Below are 27,996 nucleotides of genomic sequence, written 5' to 3' on the forward strand. Positions count from 1 at the left end.
AAATGTTACTGTCCCCGTTCTCTTTTAGTTCCAGATGAGCCTTGGTGTTTTTACAAAATTATCAACTGCAACCACCCTATCAGGTAGCTTTCTATCCAACCCTCGGGTTAACCTCTCAGTTTTAACAAAATGAAATAGTAAGAATATAAATAAAACAAAGCCGGTTGGAAACAGTAGTTCACAGCTATCATTCTGGCACTCAAGACAAAAGCAACAAGGCCACCAAAATTTTGAAGCCTGAATGGCTTATACCAAATGAAAACGTACATAAGCAAGGCGATCCATGAAGAGCAGGGCAACATTTCTGGTGTCGGGAGAACAAGGGTGGAATTTCAGAATGGCTCTCCAGGCATCCCAGCTTAAAGATGGTGGAGGGCACTCAACCCCAGCGGTGTTCTGAACTTTCAACGTGGCTATTTTTCACTTTCAAAAGCTTTCTTTAACCATTGTATTCTGATGCTTTCTTCAAGGCTAAGAATAGAGTAAAACATAACAGTGCAATGTACTCACGCCGAGCTGAAAGAGCTGGTGTTCTCACCAAACCCGCTCACAGGTGTTAATGGTTTCTTTGTTATTCTCCAGTGTTGTCTCTCTATTCCGGAAGAGCTCGTTTTGTCCTCTGACCAAATTATTCCCCTAATGTCCTCCTTCCATGCCTCGATTTTTGGGGGCTTTCGGCTTCCATTCTGCGTTTACAATTAAGTGGATCGTTGCGGATGATGGTGAGAGAGGATAATCAGTCAGTGCTAGAGATGAGAGACTTGTCAGAATGTTTTCTGACATGAAAATTACTCCCAAGAAAAGGGGAAATCGTAATCTCTGACCAGTACTTCAAGTACATCCGCCAACCCAACCATTTGCTACGGAAAGAAGCAGTTCCACGTTCTTCTAAAAGCTGACAAAATTGAAAAGATGAGCTGGCTCTGTGGCAGTACACAAAAGCAGGAGCTGGGTGGTCCCCATTTTGACTAAGGCTCTAGTGGCCTTGAATATAATTTTGGGAGGAGCTGGTGGCAACTACCCAGTAATTGGCTATGCTATCATACACATAAGTATTCTAGAAGTTAATCACCTTAATATTGGATATAGTGTTCTGGCATGGTTCCCAATACAAGCTTTTAAAACTACAAAAGAGAGGGGGAAAACACAGAATTTCAAGTCACTGAGAAAAAAAAAGCTGTGATTTATGAACAATGGGAACAGAAGAAATATGTAAAACAATGGTTATTGAGAATTAGATGTAATGCTAGACACCAAATCACAGATGTAGAAAGCTCAGAGAACATCCTATAGGATGAATGCTTCCATAAAACTATACCTGGACCTGTTCTGGGCAAAATTCAGAGGAAAGAGCAGTGATGATGAAATCTTGAAAGAAGCCAAAAGAAAGCAAATGATTCTGGCTAGCTCTCCCTTGGACACAGGCAACTGCGATGCACATGGAGTCTTCTCATTCCTTCAACCCCTGATCTGTAGAGGAGTAAAACCAAAAAATGAGATACATTGGGCTGGAGAGACAGCTCAGTAGCTAAGAGCACGGGTTGCTCTCCCAGAGAACCTAGGTTTTATTTCCAGCATCCATAGGGAGGCTAATAACTTTCTCTAACTCTATTCTCAAGGGATCTGACACCCTCTTCCAGTCTTGTGAGTACTAGGCACACAAATGGTTCACAGACATACATGCAGGTGAAACTCCCACACACATAAAAATTTAAAAGGAAGATAATTAAGCCCATTTTCCCCCTTAGAAACCATTAAAGCAAAAAGAGGAGTGGAAATGATGTTTAAAGCATTGGGTGAGAAAGTCTGATGGCATCAAATTTTACAGGATATAACACCATCCTTCAGAAATGAAGGAGAAATGTAAAGGGCTCTGATATACAAAATTACAGAAAGCTATTATTAGATTTGCCTCTCAAGTAATATTAATGGTGATTCTCTGAAGCCAAGTAAAATATCAGTTTAAAACTCTGACCTTTGTAAAGAAAGGAAGAGATTTAGAGAAGGAACTTTGTTCTTCATTAATCTATAAGTTAACTATTAGTCAAAAATAGCAGCATTTCACCACATATTCACCATATATATAAAATGAACACAATACAGGGACAGATCAGAGGGGTTACAAGTACCTTGTTATTAACTGGCACTCATACTACCATGAATGGGTATAGCCAATTAACTTAAAGTGAGGGCATTGTAAACATATATTCAAATTCAAGAGTAATCATGAAAAATGTTCTAGTAGTTCATGTGCTGAGAAGAAAAATATTTTAAGAGTTAGATAAAAAATCTTTCATTCACGTCACAGGAGGTGGAAAATGAGAGACACCCAAAAGCAAAGAGCAAGGGCACCAGGAAGAAACTAGATACAAGCATGGCAGGCATTAACTATGTCATCAGAGTTGATATAGCCAACTACATCCACCAATACATTGAACTACATCATTTCAAGTGCCAGTGGTCTGAACACCTTCAAAAGAGGCCAGAGATTGTTAGGGCTGGTCAAGAAGTAAACCCCTCTCAATATGAGTGTCACCATAGGCCCAGGGTTCTTTTGCTCGATTGAAATGGAAATTGAAAACATTTTCTTGGTGTCAACAGTCCTGTGCCTAAGAGTGTTGGGACCCAATCAGTGTTACAGTCTGGGCTTGGAGCTTAAAGCTGCCATTTTTGGCTCCTGCTCAGAGTGTGGGAACTCTGAGTTCTTCGTGTTATAGCTCCTACCTTGGAGCATCAGAATCTCCAATCTCAGTGCCATAGCTCTGAGCTCAGGGCGTTGAAACCCTCAGCGGTGACTGTTTCAGATGCCCAGCAGCCAGAGCTCAGTGGCCAGAATTCTTCTGGCCATCAGGGTTTGCAGCTCTTCCAAACTCTCAACCCTTAGCAGTGCTACACCTTTCACAGATTGGCTCTTTTCAGACATTGTGTTTTGCAGCCTCCGCTCCCTACCTTCTACCTTCTCAGTACTGGGACTGTCCTTTGCAGTCTCAAGTCCCCACTGACTGTGCTCCTACCCTCTCTCTGAAACCCATCACCCATTTTCTAGCTGGTGCTGTCAGGTATGTCTGCAGTTTCCAGCCCAGAGAGCCTTGTCTGCCATTTGTGTCACCAGACTAGCTTGTTCTACATATTATAAAACAAAACAAAACAAAACAACCAAACCAACCAAACAAACCCCCCACAAACAAACAAACAAACAAACAAAAAACAAAAAAACCCACAGAGGCTTTCTGGGGCTTAGGTTGCAGCAGGCAGGAGACTGGCAAAGAGGAATGTCTCCCAGCCTTCTCCACCTACGGCAAGATGAATACTGCTTATATAGTAAGCCATCCATGTACACCATCTATGATGCACAGGGACGGTGTTTTTCCCTGACCAGAGTGAGCACTGCTGAGGCTAAGCCTGGGCAAGATGTTGGCTGCATATCTAGAGCAGCTGTCAGTTGAGTCATCTAAGTAGCATCTGAAGCTGACATGGGCAAAGCCTCCTTGAATGATTTGGAGTATTTAGAACAGCTGCAACAGAATCAAAGGCTTCCTGAGAAAATCCACAGTTGGAAGAGTGACCATGATGGCATCAGTGGTTCCCACAACTGGAGAAAAAAATCTCCTCAGGAGTCTGTGGCTGTTTTGATGGCTTTCCTGGGCAGCAGCAACCAGATTGGCTTCTTCCTGAACAGCTGTGTGATGGCTAAAGCAGCTGGGGCCCCCAGGATGACTGCTGCAGGAGTAGCTGCTTCATTGACAACTCATTATAGCCTCCACAGAGATGAAAGGACTGGGCTGAAGTGGTTTTCTCAGCCCAGAGGGACATGTAGGAGCTATAGCAATAATATTCTGCAGCTCCATGGAATACCACCTCTGTTTGACCTGGGGTGTCTTCCTGTTTTGCTTCTGCACAGCTGCCCGCTGGAGCCAACACATGGACCGGATCTGATGATTGTCAATCAAGTTTTTGTGTTGCCACTAACGGCTTCAATCATGTAAAAGGAAAAGAATATGGAGGAGTGTTTGCAATAGGAACTTAATCTGGAAATAATATCCTTCTTTAACAGATCTTACCGAACAGTGCTTAATCCCAGCCAAATACTTTCAGAAGAGGAGTCCACTGATCTGTCTCATAATTACACATGCCAACTAGAAATAAGTAGACAGAGAAAAATATACCACACCAACACCAAATAGTGGAGTTTCTATATTCATTTCATATAAGGCAGTCTTCAGAGCAAGGGAACATACCATTACATACAATATAAGAATGAGTACTCAAGAAGACATACAACATTTATTATGCATATGTGTATGTGCCTAATAATTGAGCATCCTAATAACAGAAGCAAAAAAATAAATAAATAAAATAGAACTTTTGAGCAGAAACAGATTAAATCTGATATTGTAGTTCAAGTCTTTAGTACAAATGAGCAAATCCAACAAGCTGAAAATCAGAATATAGTTGACCTTAACTGTACCATGAACACAGCTGTATGATTCTCATTTATAAAGTACTTAGTCCCATAATAAAAGTACACATTCTTCTCCAGATTGTTTGGAATATTTACCATTATAGGTTAACTGCACTGCAGGATATAAAGCATATCTCACCAATTTAAACGATAAGCAATCGGGACTATGGGAATTCTTGTTATCATGAGACTTGGAATTCAGAGCCCATGCACTTATATACAAAGCCAGGGCTGGCTAACCTAGAGCTAAATGGCCAGGAACAGGTGAAATACCTGAGCTTACTGGCCAGTCAGCTCTAGTCTGCTGTAGCCAGTCAGGGAGCACTAGGTTCAGTGAAAGACCCTGTTTCAAAAAGACAAAGTGGTGAATGAGGGAAGACACTTAAATATCAACCTCTGGTCCCTACACACACACACACACACACACACACACACACATGCACGCACACACACACACCATATATACACAAGACAAGAAGTCATATACCATTTACTTTCAGACTACAATAGAATCGACAACTGAAAAGTATCTAGGAAGTCCACAATCCTGGGAGGTTAAATGACATATTTCTAAATAATACATGATCAAAAGAGAAACCTGCGAGATCTTTTTAAATTTTTGAACTACATAAAAATAATACTAAAATTTTGAAATACATAAATAGTTCATTGATGAGTGTTTATGGTATTTTATAGGCATAAAGAGGAATTCTAACAAAGGACTATGTTGTATAACCTTTCCCTGTGGAGACATGAACAACCATCTGTCTACCCCAGGTAGGGCACCAAAGAGAGACCAAAGCAATGGTTACATCCAAGGTGCTGAACTGATGAGTTTGCTGGACTCATTACAGATGCACCGATAGCTGAGAGCAGGAGCTGTACTGAGCATGCCCCACACCATCCTGGGTGACAGACCATCAGGACTGACACCTTCACAGACATTGCTTCCTGGAGTTCCAGCTTCAGTCAATCTTCTGCCCTCTATATGCTCCTCCATCTACCAAGACCTTGTGTAGCTGGTAGGCTGGTGAGAGTTGGGGTGGAATCCCAGGTCACACCCCCATGACTATCCCTCTTTTTATTTCTACTAGGGAGTGCTAATTGCCTCATACCATCACCCCTAGCCTAAGCTATCAGTCTACTGTTCTTCTTATTTCATTGTCATGACAATGTGGCCAGTTATCTATTCGCCTTATGTTCATGCCAGACTCACCTCTCTTCCCCAAAACCAAACTACAACAGACTATCAATATAAAATATACAAAGAACCCTTAATACTGAACAATAGGAAAACAAACAGCTCAATTAAAATGTGGGAAAATGCAACTCACTAATGAAAATGTACATAGAGTAAGCATAAAATAAGACCTATATCATCATTATCATTAAGCTGATGCAAGGTGTAGACAATGACAGGTCTCACAACAACCAACTCTAAACCACATGTGGTGTTCTGGGTGGTTTTTATGTCAGTTTGACATAAGCTGGAGTCAGTTGGAAAGAGAGAATCTGAGGCTGAAAGAGTACTGCTCTAGCCTGGTCTGTAGGCAAGCCTATAGTGCATTTTCTTAATGATTGTTATGGGAGGACCCAGGCCATTGTGGGAGCTATTAAGCAGCACATCTTCATAGCCCTCTACATCACATCCTGGCTCCAGGTTCTTGTCCTGTGTTCCTGCCTGGACTACCTCAGAGGTAGACTGTATTGCAGGTGTGTAGAATGAAGCAAAACTTTTATTCTTTACCTGCTTTTGTTTGTGATGGTCAATAGAAACACTTCAATAGAAACACTAACTCCTAGTGTCTGAGGGTGAAAGTGTAGGAGAAAACAACCATCCTCTCTCACTAGCAGTAGGAACTGAAGAGTCACAGCCACAGGGGTTCTTCAGTGGCAACAAAGGAAGTCCTCCCAGAGATAGAAAGTCAGTCTTAAAACTTCTATGAAACATAAACACTCCAATTAGCCAAACCAATCCTCAGCAAAATGCACAAGGCTGCAGGTGTGTCATCATACCTGATTTGAAACTATATTAGTGAGTCACAGTAACAAAAAAAAAAATTGGCACAGAACCAGAAATGTACATCTTATGAGTATTCTGGAGTGAATTTAGTAGTAGGCTAGTAAGTCTTTGATTATTAGCCTTGCTGTAGCTGCTTCTGCTTAATCTAGGACATCCACGAGCTACAGAGTCTAGTTGTTTGAAGAGACAGGCTATGGATCTGGGAATGTCCCATAGCTTTTGGGTGAGAATCCCTATTGTATGACTTTTCTTGGAGAGACATAAAAAAAAATCTCTTTCCCAGATAGAGCACTATCTGAGTTACTACTAAGAGGAGCATGGTGACTCAAAAGGCAGCTCTGTCACCAAAAAGCTCATTCATGAAAGCTGACTTCCTGAAGCTCCTTACACAACTTGTATGCATGCTTGTTGGTCCTAGATCCCCCTCATACCCTTTACAGCCCTGAACAGATGGTTGTGAATTTTCATGAGCTTCTTGCACCTGTACATTGAAGGGACAGGGATAACAGAATTAACTCTATTTTAAGCTGCTGTCCTTGAAAAAAATGTACTGTTTGCTGTCCTTGAAGTGATATGGCCCCCACCCTTGGGCTCTGGGAAAGACCAACATTCCTTTACCCTCTCATGTAATAACAAGGCTTAGAAACCCCCACTTGTGGTTTTTTGTTTGTTTGTTTGCTTTTTTGTTTTCTTTTTAAACCCACTTCACCTAGAGCTTGAAGTCACTCTCCTTCCTGTTACATCAGGAAGGTTTGTAGCCCAAGCTCGAGCTTGAATAAAGACTCTCGTGTATTTGCATCAGATTTGGGGTCCCTGGTGGTTTCTTGGGGATCTTGTGAGCTGGACATAACATTTCTCAGTATCCTGAATGTGAGACCAAAAGTGGGGTCCTGCATCCTCTTGGGGCAAGGGCTGCTGGGTGAGGCAGATGCGGGGAGTTTGACTGCACGGACCCTAGGCCACCGCAGGACAGGCTTTGGACTCTGAGAAGCTGTGGGATCTTGCTCTGCTCTGGCGTGGGGAAGGGTGCAGGCCGTGGTTCCCGAGTTGGGCTCCGACTCAGACACCACTGGGTGCCGTGGAAGAGCCAGTTCTGAGGTCCCCGGGCCACATAGAGGCCAGGGACGTCAGGTTCTCACTCTTGGACATCCCAGACACTACTGTATGTTGTGGAAGAGCTGAGAATGGGTGGGGATCCTCGGGCAGACTCTGGACCAGGGACCAAAGGGAAAAGGGTATGGAGGAGAGAGCTCTGGAAATTTACCATGGGGATGAGAGTCCTTGGCTTGCTCAGTTGGCAGCTTGGGCTGGCAGAAACCTTGGCTTGAGTGCAAGGAAGCTTCTCAGAGGGAGGTTAGACACGTGGCTCTTTAGAGGGAAACCTGCTCCATTGTTCCATCACGGCAGGTTCGGATGAGCAGAGACAGTTCATGGTTTTAAGGTGTTTATTGTAGAAGGGCAGAGAGGAGAGAGTAGAGAAGCAGAGGGCTGCTATGCCCACGTGGAGAGAGGGGGGAAGGGAGGGCGGAGAGAGAAGGGGGAGCAAGTGAGCAAGAGTAAGAGCAAGAGAATAAGAGGTAAGAGAGCCAGGAGGGGCAAGCAGCTCCTTTTATAGTGGGCTGGGCCATCTTGGCTGTTGCCAGAGAACTGTGGGGAAGAGGATACCTGGCTGTTGCCAGGTAACGGTGGGGGTGGAGTCCGGACAGCCTACCTGACTGAAGGCCACAGAATTATGGAGCTGGAGCCTCGAGTCAGGGGCCTAGTGTCTGGAGGCGTGACAAACTTCCTTCCATTCCTTAGAGATTAATCTGGTGGGTCTCCGGGGTTTAAACCTAGCTTGACCAGAAAACAGGCTGCCTTTCACGATCCCACCTGATCTTTATGAGTTTTAATGTGAAGGAAATAGCTACAAAATTTACAGTGCCATGCCTTGTATTCTGTCACACACGGGGCTAAAGATTTTTCTAAATCAAGAATTCTCAAGTCCACGCCAACAAGAGTAACTTGTTTGAAAAGCTTGCCAACCATTGGTGGTGTCCATGGCCTGGTCCTTGTGAGGCCTGATGGAGTGTCTTCTTAGCAATGATACCAAAATTGGGAATCCAAATAGGCAGAATGCAGCCATGCCTAGAAAAGCCTCTGCTATAAGCATAGTTTATGAAGGTCCTAGGCATAGGAGAAATTTTTTCCTTTTAGGAGGCAAAATTACCCATGTCCCAAATATTTTACCAATTGTTGGGAAGCTTGAGCCTTTTGAGATAGTAGTCATTATCTTGTGATTCCTAGAAATTTCAGAACGTTATTTTGCAGGGCTGTACATAGGCCACCTGTCTACTGAAGTAAACCTGGTTTTTTTATAGTTATATTAATTATTTTTGCATTTTCAAAAAGGTGAGGGCTACCTCTAAATCCCTGTGGCATAAATACATACATTACACACACACACACACACACACACACACACACACACACACACACACATATATATATATATAAAGTTTCTACTATTAAAATCAAACAGATATTTTGATTTTGGATATAACAGAAATGTGGTAGTTTGAAGGAGAATGATCCAAATAGGCTCATATATTTCAATGCTTGGTTTCCAGTTGGTGGAGCTATTTGGCAAAGTCTAGGAGGTGTGGCATTGCTGAAGGAGCCATAGACTTGTTGGAGGTGGTATGTCACTAAGTGGATTTTGAGGTACTTACACCATTATAGTCTCTCTCTCTCTCTCTCTCTCTCTCTCTCTCTCTCTCTCTCTCTCTCTCTCTCTCTCTCTCTCATTTTGCCTTGGTTTATGGTGTCTCTTAATATTCATTTAATAGGAAAGTAACTAAGACAAAAGATTGTTCCAGGGAGTAGAGTATTGCTGTTCAGGCCTGACTATGCTGGTCTTTGTAGATGTGTGGATGATGTTGGGACTTTGGACTAGAAAAGCAGTTGAATGCTGTAAGTAGAGTTTTAAAAGACCATTCTAGGATCTTTAAATATAGTAGTACTAAGAGCAACATAGACTGTGGAGGACTAGCTCAAGAGGTTTTAGAGGAGAGCAATATTAGCAACTGGATTAGAGATCATTCTTGTAATATTTTGGCAAAGAATGTGGCTGCTTTTTGCCCTTGTCCTAAGAAATCCTCCTGAGTCTAAATGCAAGAGTTTTGGACTAATTTGACTTACAGATGAGAGTTCAAGATGTCCTAATATTGACTGTTTTCATGTGTCTATTAGTGATCACTCTTATGCAGATATACAAGGAAAAAATAACTCATGATTACTACAAATAACATAAGGTACAGTTTAAACAGGATACTAAAGGTTGAGGAGTTGAAGAAGTTGAAGGTTAAAGAGGTGGCGTTGGGACTGTTAGGAATCTGATCTGAAGATTCCCTGGATTCTGAATTATTGCATTGTTGTTGCCCTAAAATTGACAATGCCCTTGATGAGATGTAGGAATAGCCTCTCTAGATGAGACTTTAGTAATATCCTCTCACAAATGTGTCTAACTTGTGGCCCGTGGAACTAAGAAGAGCTATGAATATGAATATGTCCTAGTTTATTTTCTTCTGCTCTCATAAACACCATGGCTAAAAGCCAGTTGGGGAGAAGAGTTTATTTGGGTTACAGGTTTCAGTCCACCATTAAGGGAAACAGTGAAGCCCAAGGTAGGACCTAAAGTAGAGACCTTGGAGGAACTGGCCTTACTGCCTGTTCTCCATGCCTTCTCAGCCAGATGTAAGACCCAGGGCCATCTGCTCATGAGTGGCAATACCCACATACAACATTAAACAAGAAACCGCCCTATAGACTTGCCTGCAGGCAATGTGATAGAGGCATTTTTCTCAGTTGAGATTCTTCTGTCCTAGATGACTCTAGCTTGTGTCAAGTTGACAAAAACAAAACAAAACAAAACAAAACAAAACAAAACAAAACAAAACAAAACAAAACATCACATCAACAAACTGGCAGAGTGTCTCAACACAAAAATCACAGACTGACTTAAAGCACTATGAGATTTTTTTCCTTCAAAATTTTCTATGACTCTATTGCATGATTCCTGGGCATAAACTTTGTAGATGACAAAAGATTGGGCACACCTGGTAGAGATATCATGAGTAATTCCCAGAGACACAGAAGCATAGTCATCTTTGTGAATCCTCAATGATTTGGAGATCTGAAATAATATCATAGAGATCTAAACATAAAGAATCTGAAGATCATTTACCTTTCCTTGTGCAAACTAATTGAAATTGAAAGTCTGTAGTACAGTTAGAGTGCCTTCAGTGGGCTCAAACTTTCAGCTTTCTAAACTATACTCTCATCAAACTGGATAGCATACATTCTAATTTCCTTTTCTTGATATCATCTGATTTTCAAAGTGCCCCATTTATGTAAGATGCAGCCAAAGGGCAAGTAATTAGAGAAAAACGTTTGGGTACCGATAGCTTTGTCTCCCTGTCTCCTGTTACCAAGGAAAAAAAGTTCAACTGAAATATGGGACACTGCTTGACTTACCTCTGGTGACAAGTGCCCTCAGCTTAGGTGGTTAATTATCCTTCCAGAATCCCGATAGTCCTTCTCTAGCTATGCCACAGCACATCTCCTTATTGTAGCTTTAAAGCTGTTGTAAGGATATGATCTCTCAAGCACCATAGTGGTACACTCCTTTAATATCAGTGCTAGGAAGGCAGAGGCAGGCATATCTCTCTGAGTTTGAGGTTAGTCTGGCCTACATAATGAGTTCTAGGACAACCAAAGCCATGTGACTCAAATTCTTAATAGATTTTGTATATTAGTCGTCTGTCCAATGTGGAGTTGTTGATCTTTTCCCATTCTGTAAGCTGCCGTTTTGTCCTATTGACGATGTCTTTGCTCTACAGAAGCTTTTCAGGTTCATGAGGTACCATTTATTAATTGTTGATCTAACAGTCTGTGCAATTGATGTTCTATTCAGAAAGTTGTGTTCTGTGGCAATGCATTCAAAACTATTACCTCTTTTCTCTTCTATCAGGTTCAGTATGTCTGGTTTTATGTAAAAGTCTTTGATCTATTAGACTTGAGTTTTGTACAGGGTGATTGGTATGGGTCTGTTGGCATTTTTTGTTTGTTTGTTTGTTTTACATATCAACATCTAGTTAGACCAGCACCATTTGTTGAAGATGCAATTTTTTTTGACTCATTTGATATTTCTGATTTCTTTTAATCAAAAATTAGATGTCCATAGGTGTATGGATTTGTGTCTGGGTTTTCAATTCAATTCCATTGATCAACATGTCTGTTTTTATGCTACCACCATGCAGTTTTATTGTTACACCTCGAGATCAGGATGGTGATACCTCCCAGAGTTCTTTCATTGTATAAATTGTTTCAGTTATACTGAGGTTTTTGTTTTTCTGTTTGGACTTGAGTATTGTTCTTTCAAGAATTGTGTTGGAATTTTGATGGGAATTGCATTGAATCTGTAGATTGCTTTTGGTAGAATGGCCATTTTTACTGTGAATTCTACTGATCCATGAGCATGGGAGATCTTTCCATTTTCTGATATTGTCTTCAATCTTTCTTCAATGACTTGAAAATTTTATCATACAGGACTTTCATTTGCTTAGTTAGAGTTAGCCCAAGATATTTTATATTATTTGTACCTATTGTAAAGAATGTTTCCCTGATTTCTTTGTCAGCGAGTTTCCCATTTGTATTTAAGAGAGCAACTCATTTTTTTTTTTTAAAGTTAATCTTGTATCCAGACATTTGGCTGAAGGAGTTTATCAGCTGTAGAAGTTCCCTGGTAGAATTTTGGGAGTTGCTTATGTATACTCTCATATCACCCGTGAATAGTTATACTTTCCCTTCTTCTTTTTTTAACTGTATCCTTTTTATCTCCTTTAGCTCTTTTATTGCTTTACCTAGAACTTAAACTACTATATTGAAAAGATATGAGAGACAGATCAGCCTTGTCTTGTCCTTGGTTTTAGTGGAATTGCTTTGAGTGTCTCTCTTTTTCATTTGATGTTGGCTATAGGCTTGTTATAAATTGCCTCTATTATATTTAGACGTGTCCCTTGTGCCCCTGATCTCTCCCAGATGTTTATTATGAAGGGGTATTGGATTTGGTCAAAGACTTTTTCACCATCAAGTGAGATGATGTGTGCTTCCACATCTGTATTGGTCAGGATCTGGCAGAGTCTCTCAGGAGACAGCTGTATGAGGCCCTGTCAGCAAGCACTTCTTGGTACCCACAATAGTGTCTGGGTTTGATGTTTGCATATGGGATGGATCCCCAGATGGGGCAGTTTCTGGATGGCCTTTCCCTCAGTCTCTGTTCTACTCTTTTTCCCTGTGTTTCCTGTAGACAGGAACAATTCTGGGTTAAAATTTTGGAGATGGGTGGGTGGCCCCATCCCTCAACTGGGGGAAGGGGCGGCATGCTTAACCTCTGAATATGGTCTCAACAGGTTCTCCTTCCCCTTTGTGGGGTATTTCAGCTAATGTCATCCCTGTGGGTTCCTGGGAGGCTCTTGTTTCCTGGCATCTGGGACTTTCTGGTTGCTACTCCCAGTTCCCTATCTCCCATTGCTACACAACTCTGTTCAATTTCCTGACCCTCTGTATATCTCCTCCATCTCCTCCCATACCTGATTCTTTACCTTTTTTTCACCCACCTCTCTTCCTCAAAGTCTCTCCCCCTCTAATTCCCTTGATTATTTTGTTCCCTTTTCTAAGTATAACTAAAGCATCCACTATTTGGTCTTCCTTCCTCTTGAGCTTCATGTGGTCTGTGAGTTGTCTTGTGGATATTCCACACACTTGCCTAATATCCACTTATCAGTGAGTACCTACAATGTGTGTTCTTTTGTGACTGAGTTACCTCACTCAGGATATTTTATAGATCCATCCATTTGCCTGAGAATTTCATAAAGTCATTGTTTTTAATAGCTAAGTAGCACTTCATTGAGTAAATATATCATATTTTCTGGATCCATATCTCTGTTGACGGACATCTGGGTCCTTTCCAGGTGTTGGCTATTATAAATATGGCTGCTATGAACATAGTGGAGCATGTGTCCTTATTACATGTTGGAGCATCTTCTGGGTATATGCCCAGGAGTGGTATAGCTGGGTCCTCAGGCAGTACTATGTCTGAGGAACTGCCAGACTGATTTCCAGAGTGGTTGCACCAGCTTGCAATCCCACCAGCAATGGAGGAGTGTTTCTCTTTCTCCACATTCTCACCAGCATTTGCTGTCACCTGAGTTTTTGATATTAGCCATTCTGACTGGTATGAGGTGGAATCTCAGGATCATTTTGATTTACATTTTCCTGATGAATAAGGATGTTGTACGTTTCTGTAGGTGCTTCTCAGCTATTCAGTATTCCTCAGTTGAGAATTCTCTGTTTAGTTCTGTTTCCCATTTTTAAAATAGGGTTATTTGGTTCTATGTAGTCTAACTTCTTGAGTTCTTTGTATGTACTGGATATTAGCCCTCTATTGGGTGTAGGGTTGGTAAAAAAATCTTTTCCCAATCTGTTGATTGCCATTTTGGCAATGTTCTTTGCCTTACAGAAGCTTTGCAATTTTATGAGGTCCCATTTGCCAAGTCTTGATCTTAGAGCATAAGCCATTGGTGTTCTATTCAGGAAAATTTCCCTTCTGCCCATGTGTTCAAGACATTTCCTCACTTTCTCTTCTATTAGATTCGGTGTATCTAGTTTTATGTGAAGGTCCTAGATCCACTTGGAATTGAGCTTTGTACAAGGAGATAAGAATGGATCAATTTACATTCTTCTACATGTTGGCTGCCAGTTAAACCAGCACCATTTGTTGAAAATGCTATCTTTTTTTCCACTAGATGGTTTTAGTTATTTTGTCAAAGATCAAGTGAAAATACATGTGTGGGTTTATTTCTCAGTTTTCAATTCTATTCCATTGATATACCTGCCTGTCACTGTACCAATACCATCCAGTTTTTAATCACTTTGTTCTCTAGCACAGCTTGAGATCAGGGATGGCAATTCCCCCAGATGTTCTTTTATTGTTGAGAACAGTTTTCTGCTATCCTAGATTCTTTGTTATTCCAAACAAATTTGGGAATTGCTCTTTCTAACTCTATGAAGAATTGAGTTGGAATTTTGATGGAGATTGCATTGAATCTGTAGATTGCTTTCAGCAAGATGGCCCTTTTTACTATATTAATCTTGCCAATCCATGAGCATGGGAGATCTTTGCATCTTCTGAGGTCTTCTTTGATCTCTTTCTTCAGAGATTTGAAGTTATTGTCATACAGATCTTTCACTTGTTTGGTTAGAGTCACACTAAGATAATTTATATTGTTTATGGCTATTGTGAAGAGTGTCATTTCCAGAATTTCTTTCTCAGTCTATTTATTCTTTGAGTACAGACAAGCTACGGATTTGTTTGAGTTAATTTTATATCTGGTCACTTTTCTGAAGTTGTTTATCATCTGTAGGAGTTCTCTGGTGGAGTTTTTGGGGTCACTTAAGTATACTATCATATCAGCAAATAGTGATATTTTGACTTCTTCCTTTCCAATTTTATCCCTTTGACCTCTTTTTGTTGTCTAATTGCTCTAGCTATTACTTCAAGTACTATATTGAATAGATAGGGAGAGAGAGAGTAGTCTTGTCTAGTCCCTGATGTTGGTGGGATTGCTTTAAGTTTCTCTCCATTTAGTTTGATGTTGGCTACTGGTTTGCTATATATTGCTTTTACTATTTTTAGGTATGGGTCTTGAATTCCTGATCTTTCCAAGACTTTTAACATGAAGGGATGTTGAATTTTGTCAAATGCTTTTTCAGCATCTAGTGAAATAATCATGAGGTTTTTTCTTTGAGTTTGTTTATGTAGTGGATTATGTTGATGGATTTCCATATATTCATCCCTGGAATGAAGCCTACTTGATTGTGGTAAACGGTGGTTTTGTTGTGTTCTTGGAATAAGTTTGCGAGAATTTTATCGAGTATTTTTGCATCAATAGTCATAAGGGAAATTAGTGTTTTGATTATAATGTGGTACTGGGACTTTCTTTTCTGATGCAATCTTTTTGGTGTTCCATATACTTCTTGTATCTTTATAGGCATGTTTTTCTTTAGGTAAGGACATTTTCCTTCTATGATTTTGTTAAATATATTTTCTGTGTCCTTGACTGGGATTCTTCTTATTCTATCCCAATTATTCTAAGGTTTGGTCTTTCATAGTGCCCCAGATTTTCTGGATGTTTTGTGTTAAGAGTTGTAACCTTTTTTTGATCCATGAATTTCTTTCTTCCATTACATCTTCAACCCTTGAGATTCTTTTTTTCCATTTCTTGTATTCTGTTGGTGATGTTTGCATCTGTAATTCCTGTTCATTTACCTAGAGTATCCATTTCCAGAATTCCTTCAGGTTGTGTTTCTTTATTGCTTCTATTTCCATTTTCAGGTCTTGAATAGTTTCCTTGTCCTGTTTGTTTTTTCTTGGCTTTCTGGCATTCTTTAAGGGATTTCTTGATTTCTTCCAGTTTTTATGTGTCTTTTTTCTTGATTTCTTTATGGGATTATTTTCATTCCTTCTTTGAGGACTAGCATCTTCATAAAAATAGTTTTAAGATAATTTTCTTGTGGTTCACATGCATTAATATTTAGTCTTGATGTCATAGGATAACTGTGCTCTGGTGATGCCATATTGCCCAGGCTGCTATCACTGTGTTATCACTCTGGTGTTTAGGAATCTAGGGTTGGGCTGATTATAGGCCTAGGTGCTGATTTCTAAATTTGTCTTTGTTGGGTGAGTGTTTTGTTCCTTGTTCCCCACATCCCTTGACCTACTGATCTTTGTGGCCTACATGTATGGCATCTTGCTTGACCTCTGATCCACTAGGGAGTCTTGGACCGGGTTGAGGACTTGACTTCTGGTAACTTGCTTGGCCTTTGTTGCAGAGGGAGGGAGATGTCTCTGTTGTTCTGACTGGTGTGGCCTGCATCTGAGCATCTGGAGTCTGCTGGAATTGGCAGCAGGGGCCTGGCCATGGGGCAGGCAGTAAAGTGGAGGGTACCAATGGAATGTGTTTTCAGGAACAAAGTCTAGGGAGTAGAGCAGTTCAGCTGAAAGGGTGGTCACTCACCTGTTCTTCTGACTGATGTGGCCTGCCAATTTTCTGGTTTTGGTTTTTGTTTTTGTTTTTTAAGTTACATTATTCGGGTGCCTCATTAGGTCAGTATCCAGCATACATAAGTCTCATAAGATGCATGGTTCAATGCATGCAACTTACATCAAGGTTTAGAAATTCAGCAAGGTTTAAAAATTAACCAACTTTAAAAATTAAGTTTTAAAAAAATCATCCTGGTTTACTTATTTTACTTAAGAAACTTCTCTTTGTAAATAAAACTCTAAGATGATTTTTCAGATCCTTTATGATTGAGTGATGAAAAGAGGAGTGAAAATACAGTTCAACTCAAAACTCCAAATGTTCTGGTCTATAGTGAGTACAAACGGTTGTTCTGTTTTGAAGATGCCACTGACAGGGTGTGTGTATCTAAGTTATACATACTTATATAAATATAAGTATTTATAAATAAAAAATATATAAATATATACATAAATGACATATACATATCATTATATATGTGTATATATAATGTATATATAAATGAAATATACATGTATATATAATTTCAACTTTATCAGTTGTGTTGAAGTTTCTGAATCCCAATTAAATTGTAGAGTGAGAGGAGGTTTCTCTTCCCTTAATTTTCCTATTTTTTTTTACCCTGCTTCATTTTGACATTTGATTATAACCTAAACATACTCTTAGCACACAATCCAGTAATTACACTTCATTTTATTTATGCAAAGTGGTTGACAACTCTATTTAAAAAGCCACACATAGATAATACTAGAAGCCTTGTTAATGAAGGACAAAAACTGGAAGCAACCAAAATGATTCATAGTTGGTGAATGGATAATTGCTGACTATCCTGACAAACTGTTGTTATTCAATTCTAAGGAAAGAAAGGAAGAAAGGAAGGAAGGAAGGAAGGAAGGAAGGAAGGAAGGAAGGAAGGAAGGGAGGGAGGGAGGAAGGGAGGAAGGGAGGAAGGGAGGAAGGGAGGGAAGGAAGAAGGAGAAAGAAAGAAAGAAAGAAAGAAAGAAAGAAAGAAAGAAAGAAAGAAAGAAAAAGAGAGAGAGAGAGAAAAGGAGAAAGAAAGGAAAAAGAGATTGTCAAATTATGAAAAGACACAGAGAAAAGTAGCCCTTACTTTACTAAGTATAAGAAGCCGGAATTCCAACTGTATATCATTATCAGAAAGGCAAACGTATTTGTACAGTAATAGATCAGTGCTTGCAGAAAGCACAGAGGAATGACTTGCAGAGGTACTATTCTGTGTGGTGCTGTAATGGTTGACACCATAACTGCCACTAGTCTTTTGCCAGACTGCATAGTATAGTACAAGAGTGAACCCAAATGTAAACTATGGACTTAGGGTGACAGTAATATGTCAGTATAGGTTCAATAGCTGTAATGAGCAGAATGCCAATAGTGGTCCTGTGCCTGTGTGGGGACAGAGTATACATAGAAACTCTCGGTAATTTCCATTCAGTTTTGACATGAACCTAAAGCTGCTCTCAAAACTAAATTTCATTAATTAAAATGTCTTTGATTGAATTGTTAGAAATACAAACCTGTATTTTACCAAATTAAATATAATTATTTTTGAATCATTACACAACTAATTAACTTTTGGGTAACATAATTTGACATGAGAATTCATAGTGTCTTTCTACATTTATATTTAAACTAAATATAATTCAATAAAGTACTTATTATGGATTCTACTGCCAGTCACTTTGACAAGAACTATTGAGAAATATTAATCTTAAAATACATAGTTCAGAGATGTTGGATCATCTTTATTCATGAAATTATGTTCCAAGAAACAGTCTGGATTTCACTTATGCGATTTATGCTGCCCTACATCTCGTTCCTGCATTTGCATCACTTGCTCATCTTTATCAACAGACAGACAGCCTACATCATGGCAGATCATTTGCAATATACACACAGTGAGCCTGAAGGGCTTCAGACATGAGCTCAGAGTATATATATATATATATATATATATATATATATATATATATATATAATTATTAAACAATTTTAAATTATTCCAAATAAGGATAATTGTTGTAATACAAAACAAATATCCACAAAGAGATATTAGGGAAATGGATGATTGTCTGCTGTTTTATAAGAATGAGAGAACATAACTTTTTTTTTCCAGTTCTTGCCTAACTTCTTAGATTCACAAAACACTGTATTGACATACCTTCTGCAGCTTAGCATGAACAACATATATTTTCCAAATCATGGCGTCTTCGAGACCTTTCCCTTTTTATTTTTCATCTCTGTACTTCACTGGTATATGTGACAGGACAATTGTTTATTATTTGCCTGGCTGGTTCTAAGATAAAATATTCCTATGTAGCCTAGGTTGGCCTCTATTCACAACCCTCCCAAGTGCTGGGATCACAGGCATGGACTGTTGTGCCAGACACGTTGTTGTCAATGAGCATGTATTATGGATGCAATAAAAGCACTTGCGAAGGACTAGGGTATCTGTTTGTTCATCTGATCATTTGAAGGTTTTTGGATGAGAGTACTAACTCAGAAATCCTGGAGCTCTGCAGATACCTTCCTTAAGGTTCTGCTCTAGAAGAAGAAAGCTTGCTTATTTAAACAAAGAGTATATTAGGCTAAGGGGATCAAGTTAAAAACCTTAAATAGATCACATCAACCAATGGATGAATGGACAGAAGGATTGATGACAATGATGATGATGTTGATGTATACATACATACATACATACATACATATATACATGCTGATTTACTTACAGATACACATATAGATAGAAAATAGATGGCTGAAAGATAGATTAGATATATGATAAATAAATAATAGTCAGATGATAGACAGAGATAGATAGATAGATAGATAGATAGATAGATAGATAGATAGATAGATAGATGATGGAAGATAGGTAGTAGACTGGTAGAATCAGACAGGCAGGAAGGCAGGCTAGCAGACAGACAGACAGATTAAAAACCAATAGAGGCGTTTCATGGAACTTATGAGGCACTTCTGTAGGAATCCTGCTTTCCTATTATAATAAAATAGGTCCCCTTCAGAGGCCGAGCCTATCATTTTCACCATATGAATATTTCAATCAAGATGTTTCAAACACTAAACCTTTCTCCTTTCCATAGGCTGGTTTAAGCCACAGACTTTAACAGATGGCATTGGTTTCAGTGTGTCTCTGTCCCTTGGGGCTGAACAGGTCTCCAGGCCAACTACCATCAAAGAACTGCCAGAGGCTTATGGCTTAAGTACTTCAGAATGACCTTGCCCTGACACTTGGCAAGGCTCCAGAGCATTTAGGGTCAAAAGAGGAATGCATAATCAAAAACTCATCTGTGGCTTGTAGAGGAGAGCCTTTCAATTAAAGCTTTTAATGGTTTCACAAGAGGCCCACAGTCATTTTCAACGCTGGCTTTAAGGGCTAGGCAGACAAATCAGCAAATGGCTCACCGCATCTTCAGCAAACACTATAAAAACCTAGGCACTCCTCCCTGTCCAGAAAGACACTTGGATTAAGAAGCACTGAGAAAGCTTGACTGTCCTTAATGAAATAAGTGCATTTCTATTGTTTTCAGTGGCCATGGTTCCTTCATGAAGCAGCCTAGAAAGAGAGACATTGAGAGGCTATGGAAAGGGAAGGAAGTCCTGAACTCTGGCTGGAGCTGGTGGTTAGAAACTGAAATTGCAACACAGTGACTATCTCACAAAGCAGGATGTTCAACCATACTATGGAGCTGAAGGGATACCTCAGAGCTTAAGATCATTTATAGCTCTTGTGGAGGACCTGGGCTCAGTTCCTAGTGCATACCAGACAGCTCAAAATCACCATCAACATCGATGCCAGGGAATCTCGTGCCCTCTATGGACTCAGAGTACTCCACACAACATGGTAACCCTATCCATGGGGGTTGAGGGGAGACTGTGCTTATTTTCAGCCAGAATGTTTGTGGCTTTGGGGTTTTAATGCATTAGCATGTCTTTCTCATCTCTAACTCTAAACAATGTACCTCATAAAGCCTAGAGTGAAAAAATATACATGTGTGTGTATGTGTATGAGTGTTGTGTGAGAACTCCACTACTGAGTCAAATCTCTAGCCCAAAAGGAAAATTTTAGGAAAAAAAATAAAAAAAAGAAAAGAAAAGTGAAGCACCTTGTATTTTTAAACTTAATTTATAAACTTGAATTCTTTTTTGAACGTTGTTTAATCTTCAATCTTTGTAAATTATATTTTTAAGCAATATAAGTCATAAAGTCATAGAATTGTATATGTAGTCATTATGTAGACATCCGAAGGCATGCTTCTCTCTAAATCCCTGCACATAAATCTGAAGTCTGTGCTCTTTCTTGACTCTACTTAATAAACTCATTACCTCTACTTCAAACTTCTGTGGCCCTCGTAAAGGATTCACCTTTACCTGAAGTGGAATTCCCCAAAGAAAACCTCCCCTGGATGCTGATAGTAGCATTGGGCTCTGTCTTCCTACCACTGTTAAATGTTGATTGCATTTTCAAAGAATCATTTTTTTATCTTTGAGTGATTAAAAATGAAGACCACAATGTTCCGAGTTGTCTTCATAGACTAGGCAAAACTCTAGCCTGGAAATAGAATCCTGATTAAGATTTGAGTCCTGTTTCTTATTCAGCAACTAGACAATTTGCCTAGTTCCCCTTAGCTTCTATTCCTTATCAATATGATAGAGTAAATTAAATCTAACTCCTAGGTTTCATTCTGACTCAAATGACGAGCATAGTCAGTACCTAAGGTATTGACTAGTTTATTCATGGGTATACTGTAAGGAACAGTATGTACAAATGGTATAGCTGTTTCCTACATGCATATACACATGAGCTAACGTTTTAAAACTGACATTTTTAGATATAAATTTAGATTTCTAGTTTTCCTTGAAAACCAATCATATATCTAACAATAGCGGGCTGAGTCAGAGTGGAACTATCACCTGGGTTGGCAAGAACTCACGGTCTTATCACTTCCTGGGTCATTCTGTCCCTTTGGGTTATTTGACTAAGACATTTTTTATCTGAGTTCCTCTACTGGTAGCCTACCCTCTATAACAGAAGGCCAAACATCTTCAAAAACACAGAAGCAAACTAAGAGGATGCAGGTGGGTAATACTCAGGGAGAGGCCTTCTGGGTCTCTCACCCAGCTGAAGACTTGCACTGGGAAGACAGCCATTCAGAAGGCACGAATCAGACAGTTCTCTAGATTAGGAATCTCTTTGTTGTAGTTTCTTACCATGAAGGCAACCTGCCTTTCTCCACAGTTGCTCCCTAGCTGAGCAGGTGATCTGCTAAGGGCACAGTTCAACAATGCCTCTGCTATGATGAAGAGTGCTGTTTACTATGACATTGGTTTTGGTTGCCACAGTGGTTGGAAAAGCACCATTGACATTTGCTGAGTGGAAACAGGGAGATGGGCCCCTTGTAAAGCAAAGGAAAGAGAGTTTGCTGTGGGGACCGCATCTTTTAAACTTTCTAGTTTTCTTATTTACAACTATTATGTCATAATTACCAACCAGAAAAATACAATTATCTCCATTCAAGTCAATTATATTCATTAAGTATACATATAGATTGTTTTCAAATAGTTTTAAAAACATTGAATTTCAGAGAAGTTCGAGGCATGTTGTAAAAGAAGTATACTTTATATATTCAGAAATTTACCGAGATTTGCTTTTCATTTCAAAATCTACCTGAAGGCAGCACTTTTTAATGTAATGGGGGCAACAGTTTAGTCAGTCTGATTTGTCCTGTATATTTTTTCATATAATCACCAATGTATGGTTATTTCATGAAATGAAAGGGAAGATCTCTATATAGCAGTGGGAAAACTGGGAAAATGGTGAAAATGGTGACTTTGAGTTGTTTCTAAGTTCATGTGAAATGTTCTTCAACTCTGTTAAATGCAGATATTTAAGAACAATGAGAAAACTGTAGTACTGGTATATGCCTTTAATCCCAGCACCCAGGAGGCAGAGGCAGGAAAATCTCCAGGAGTTTGAGACCAGCCTGGTCTACAGAATGAGTTCTAGGACAGCCAAGGCTACATAGAGGAACCCTGTCTCGAGGAAGGCAAAAAAGAACAATGAGAAAATAGTGTTCATCAGTACTCATGTACATTCTCTACCATGTAGTAAAGGCTCAACTGACTCCCTCTGCTCACTGCTGAAGAAGTTAGCTTTGCCTTTGTAAGGGTCCAAGAATTGCTGAAGGAAGACCCCAAACTCAGATAGTATGCAAAGACAAGAAATGTTTATTCTGCAGAAACAACCAGCATGTGGGGATCAACCATTCTCCAAAATGGCAGCCCCAAACAAAGGCATGCAGGTCTTCTTATAGGGAACCAGAGGAACTTTCTAGAAGGATTAGATAATCTAAAATTTCACTGGTGGGTGCTAGGGGGGTCACAGGTGGTCAGTGGTCTGCATTCCTATGTCATGAACGTTTAACCATAGGATGAGATAGGGCTGCCCAGCAGAGATGGCTCATTCTGAGATAAGGTATTTCCCAATTTTTGTGGTCACCCCCAGGCTGTTCTTTGGGAGGAGGTCTTATGAACTTGTTTCTGGATTACGGTCTGTTCCTGGAGCCAGTGCCTGTAGCCTTCTTTTCTAAATCAGGCCTGGTCCTTAAATAAAGACAAAAGGGGTTTATGTCATCCTTTCAGGTTGCCCATCATAAGTAATTAAAATATGAATGTGCATCTTCCCGTCTAGATGGGAGTCAAGCTGTAGAAGGTATTTTAGAACAATATCTTCAACACTAGTCTTGTCTAGTGTTTGCCAATTGATATTCACATCTATTGAGAACTGACTTCCTTTTAGCTCTCTTCATAGGGCAGAATATTTATTTAATATGTGTGGATGTTTTTACCTTCATGCACCCATTTCATGCCTGATGCCTGTGGAGGACAGAAGGGGGTTTGACTCTCCTGGAACTAGATTTCAGACAGTTGTGAGCCACCAAGTGGGTGCTGGGAATCACTTGGGGAGTTTGAAAGAGCAGCAGTATCCCCAGGTATTTATTTCATGATATATGACAAAAGTTTATTTTAGGATAGCAAAAAGTGTATTAAAATATTTGTTATAGAAAGAAACATGTAGACTAACAAATTCTATGAATAAACCCACGTACATAACTGATGATCAATCTGGGTCATTATTTTTCACAGTTTGAAAAGATAGTTCTGGAGCTTCAAGCTATTTAAAGAAATTTCAAAGCTGCAAACTGTTTTGGAAAACCTTCCCCATCTTCTCAGTTCCAGCATAGTTTACATAGAACAATAACAAAAACAGTCACCTGTGACTCAATTATTTATGTTCAGGGTTATATAAAAGCTGAGGCTATCTCAGACAGTCTATACTGTGTGGTCACCTTAGCCTTGATTCATATACGGTAGCCCAAGATGAGAAGGTTATCACATGAAGGGACTCCTCTCCTTGCTTGAAACTTCAAGGTATGTCTTAGAACTAACTAGCACAATCCATTTACATTCCTCAGTGATGTTCCCAGGAAGCATGATGTATGTTTCAGCTGAAGTTTCTGGAAGCTGAAAAGAACAGCATGACTCAGCTCAGCCATCTTGACACCACTCCACCCTGGCTGCTGTTTGGGAATGTTCCCAGATGACAATGATGAATGAAAAAAAGAAAGACTCGCTGCTAGTTGTGTACTACCAAAACATCCTTGTTTCAAGATAGCGCTTTTCACTTTATTTAATAAACACATTTCCCTGCCCCAAAGACACACAGAAAAACTTGGCAAATAAAAATAAGCTTTAAAAAAAATTATAAGCCTGACTTATACACTGCTTTATTTAGAGGATACTTTTCACACTTTTTTTTTCTTCCACCCACCAAAAGGAACATGCATAATAAATGAAGCTGAGCTTGGCAGGAAATCCATCAATAAGGTTAATTTAATGTAGGCAGAATCGCTAATCTCCATATGGCCATTAGGGGTTGTTCTTATTTCAAAACCAATGACTTCCAAACAGCAGAGCACGCCTCTCCAAAGGAGCTGAGAAGGAAAGCACACCCCCACCCTGAGATATCATATGGGAATTCAGGTTTCAGGTCACTCACAGCAGAGAGAGAGAGAGAGAGAGAGAGAGAGAGAGAGAGAGAGAGAGAGAGAGAGAGAGAGAGAGAGCTGTCCAAACTCCAGCTCACCACTCACGAGTTCCAACCTTCTGACGAGACAGAAGTTCCATAGCTCCTCTCAGCTTCCTCATCAGCAGAACCAAGAGACAGTGCACAGAGCTGAATGCTGTCTATGTGGCAGGTGTTTCAGAAGAAATGTTTAGCATTATATCTAACATTTAAAGGTTTCATTTGTAAATACTTTCAGTTGGTGACAGTAACAGTACAACCCTTAGCAAGGGTTGCTCACCTTGAAAGAGAGATAAAGCCTGGGAAATTGTAGGCTCTTTTTTCTTTTCTTTTCTTTTCTTTTCTTTTCTTTTCTTTTCTTTTCTTTTCTTTTCTTTTCTTTTCTTTTCTTTTCTTTTCTTTTCTTTTCTTTTCTTTTCTTTCTTTCTTTCTTTCTTTCTTTCTTTCTTTCTTTCTTTCTTTCTTTTAAAGTCACCCATCAACGACTGAACTGTGAAAAACTTTGAGTCACGTTAGGAAACTGTTTTGTTCCTGTTGACTTGTTTGGTGTGTATATAAAATAAGAACCTTGGGAAACAGGTTTTAAATGCCTTTGGTAGTAAGATGCTAATATGTGTTTTCTGGTAGCTGGCATGTTCTATGCTACCATGAAGTTTCAGTTACTAAGAAAAAAAAGAGTATCTGAGAGTTATTAGCTGAGTCCACAGCAGCCTTTTCATGACATAAATTTGCTTAAGTTACAGAGTGAAGTAAATGCAATTATAGACTCTTGGGCATGACAAGGTACCATTCCTTTTTGACTGATTTTTTTAAATAACAAAAATTATATAATAGGTGCCTATGTAAAGATCAATCCTGTTTAAAATGTGATCTAGTCATCTGAGAAGATGGAGTAAGATTGAAGAGGAAATCATCACTCTTTTAAATGAGACTTATGGACAGCTACTGTGCAACTTGCTTTAGTTGAACAGTAGGCAAGATAGGAAGGAGGGGATGAAGGGAAGACGGAGAAGAGGCAGGGCAGGGTAAGAGAAAGGAGAAGTGAGAGAGGAGGGAGTTTTTGTTTTCTTCTTTCTCCTAAGGTCTGGTTCAACTTTAAAAGTCTGAAGCTGTGTAGAGGATTAGAGAGAGGGAAAGAGAGAAACTAAAAAAACAGAGGGGTAGTGGTGAGAGATAAGTGTAAGAACAAACAGCTTCAGGAAAATAGTGACAAAGGCAGGTTTTATAACCTGTCAATCATTGGCACCAACTCATTCCAATTAACACTGCTATTCTAACTGATCTGAAAGCAAATGTTGACTTCTGAATTAGCATTGTTTTAAGATGAAGTTATATTCCCCTTAGTCTTTGCTTTAAACATGTTTGCATTTAGTGATTTAGTGTGTGGTACTCTCCAAAAGATATAGAGGGCCATATTAAAACAGTCAAAATCTACTTGCCCAGTGTTTCATACCTTTTCCATCCCAACCTGCTAAAATCCTCCACAATATTTTGACTCCATCCTTGACTCTACAGTTCAGAGCCTCGAGGTTTTGTACCACTTAGCTATGTTACCTCACACAAGCTAATTACCATCTCTAAGCATTAATTTCCTAATCCTGAGAATGAAGATAATTAAAGTAAGGGCAGCTAGTCAAGAAAAACAAAATCAAAAGAGCAATCCAAATTGTAGAGGAAGAACTGTTCCTAAGCAAAGATTGTGTCTATATGGATCCTAAAGATTCCTCAAAAAGGGTGTTAGAACTAGCTAGCCAATTCATCAAAACTGCAATATACAAAATTAGTTGCATATCTGCACAATAACTATGGGTAACCTTGAAGCCAAATTTACATATCATAAAATACCAGGTCAGCAAAATGTCCCAGCTGGTAAAAGTGCTTGCTACACAACCTAATGACCTGAGTTTGAGCCCTGGAATCCATATCAAAAAGCCAGAGGCAGTGGTGCAGATTTACAGTCTTAGCACTCATGCTGTTAGATGAGAGGCAAAGGTGAGAATTGCCAAGAGCTCATGGGCCACCTAGCCTGAAGTATGCAGCACGGCAGAAAGAAGCAAGACCTTGTCTCAAGGTAGAAGGAGAGAAACAACTCTAAAACTCTGACCTCCACACTCTCACCTCTCTCTCCATCACACACACACACAGAGGCACACATGTAGCCATTCACTCTCTCACACACACACACACACACACACACATTCACACCACCAGTTATCTTCAGAATGGAAGGAAATATATATATATATATATAAATCATATATCTGATGAGGGACCAACCAAAATTTTTAAGAGCAAAATATAACCCAGCAACAATAAAAATTCAGATACCTCATAATGGACAAAAACACTTAAGTAAACATTTTCACAAGCAGAACATGCATATGGCTAACATATTAAAAATATTCAACATTGTATATCATAAAACAAATGCAAACCAAACCCACACTGAACTTTTACTTCACACCTATTTGGACAAAGAATATAAAGAAAATGGGTAGCATTTTCACTGAGGATAAATTACCCTTCTGTTCTTTATTGTTAGCATTGAATTATAAGTGCATTTTATAGCATTGAAGAGGTCAGCTCAGAGCCATTGGAAAATTCTACCAAGCACCCCTCACTCCTGGAAGAGACAGGTCAGAGCAGTTAATTAAGCCCCTACTACCTCATTCTCTAACGACCAATCAGTTTAAAGGGTGCACTGTTCCACCAATCATATTGTGCCTAGTTGCTGACATTCTATTCCACCCCTGGAAACTGTTTAAAAACTCACTGAACAGGTTGCTGCCTCTCCTTCCAGTGCAGGATGATGACCCCAGCATGCTGGAACAATAATTTTCTCTTGCTTTTGCACTGATCTCCAGCTCCACGATGTTCACTCGTGGGTCCCTGGTAAGCAAAGACTCGTTAGAATCTTACAGCATATGCTACTATAGAGGTGCATATCAGGTCAATGAGTAGGTAAGCAAACATCAGAGTATCTTAGTTCATTCCTGTTGCTATAATGAAATATCATAGATTTGGGGTTTTATGATGAGGATGAATATATAGTGCATTGTTTCAGAAACTGGAAGATTCAAGATCAAGTTTCTGATAGCTGTGGTGTCTGGTTAAGTAATTTTTTTTCCTGCTTTCAGGAAGGCACTTTGACAAGATGGGCACACTGGTGCAACAGGGACACAACTTTTGGTGGCAATGTAGTGTTTTCTGATTAGAATGAGGCCTGCTTCACAGGAGGGGATTTCAT

At 39.5% G+C, this 27,996-nt stretch overlaps 1 long non-coding RNA gene across 3 annotated transcripts; it reads right to left on the reverse strand.

Moving 5' to 3' along the window:
* Positions 1-330: 330 nt before the first annotated feature.
* LOC147005636 (uncharacterized) lies at positions 331-27,608 on the reverse strand. Of its 3 annotated transcripts, none has more exons than XR_015046624.1 (3): positions 27,523-27,608; positions 1,319-1,470; positions 331-471 (listed from the first exon to the last, which is right to left on the reverse strand). It is a non-coding gene; the product is annotated as an uncharacterized LOC147005636 (long non-coding RNA). The 3 variants fall into 3 exon arrangements; XR_015046623.1 differs by lacking the exon at positions 27,523-27,608 and adding an exon at positions 7,750-7,797; XR_015046625.1 differs by lacking the exon at positions 27,523-27,608 and adding an exon at positions 4,062-4,110.
* Positions 27,609-27,996: the final 388 nt, after the last annotated feature.

Source organism: Mus caroli, unplaced genomic scaffold (assembly GCF_978045245.1).
Source record: "Mus caroli unplaced genomic scaffold, Mus_caroli_1 scaffold_3, whole genome shotgun sequence".
Taxonomy (NCBI): Eukaryota; Metazoa; Chordata; class Mammalia; order Rodentia; family Muridae; genus Mus; species Mus caroli.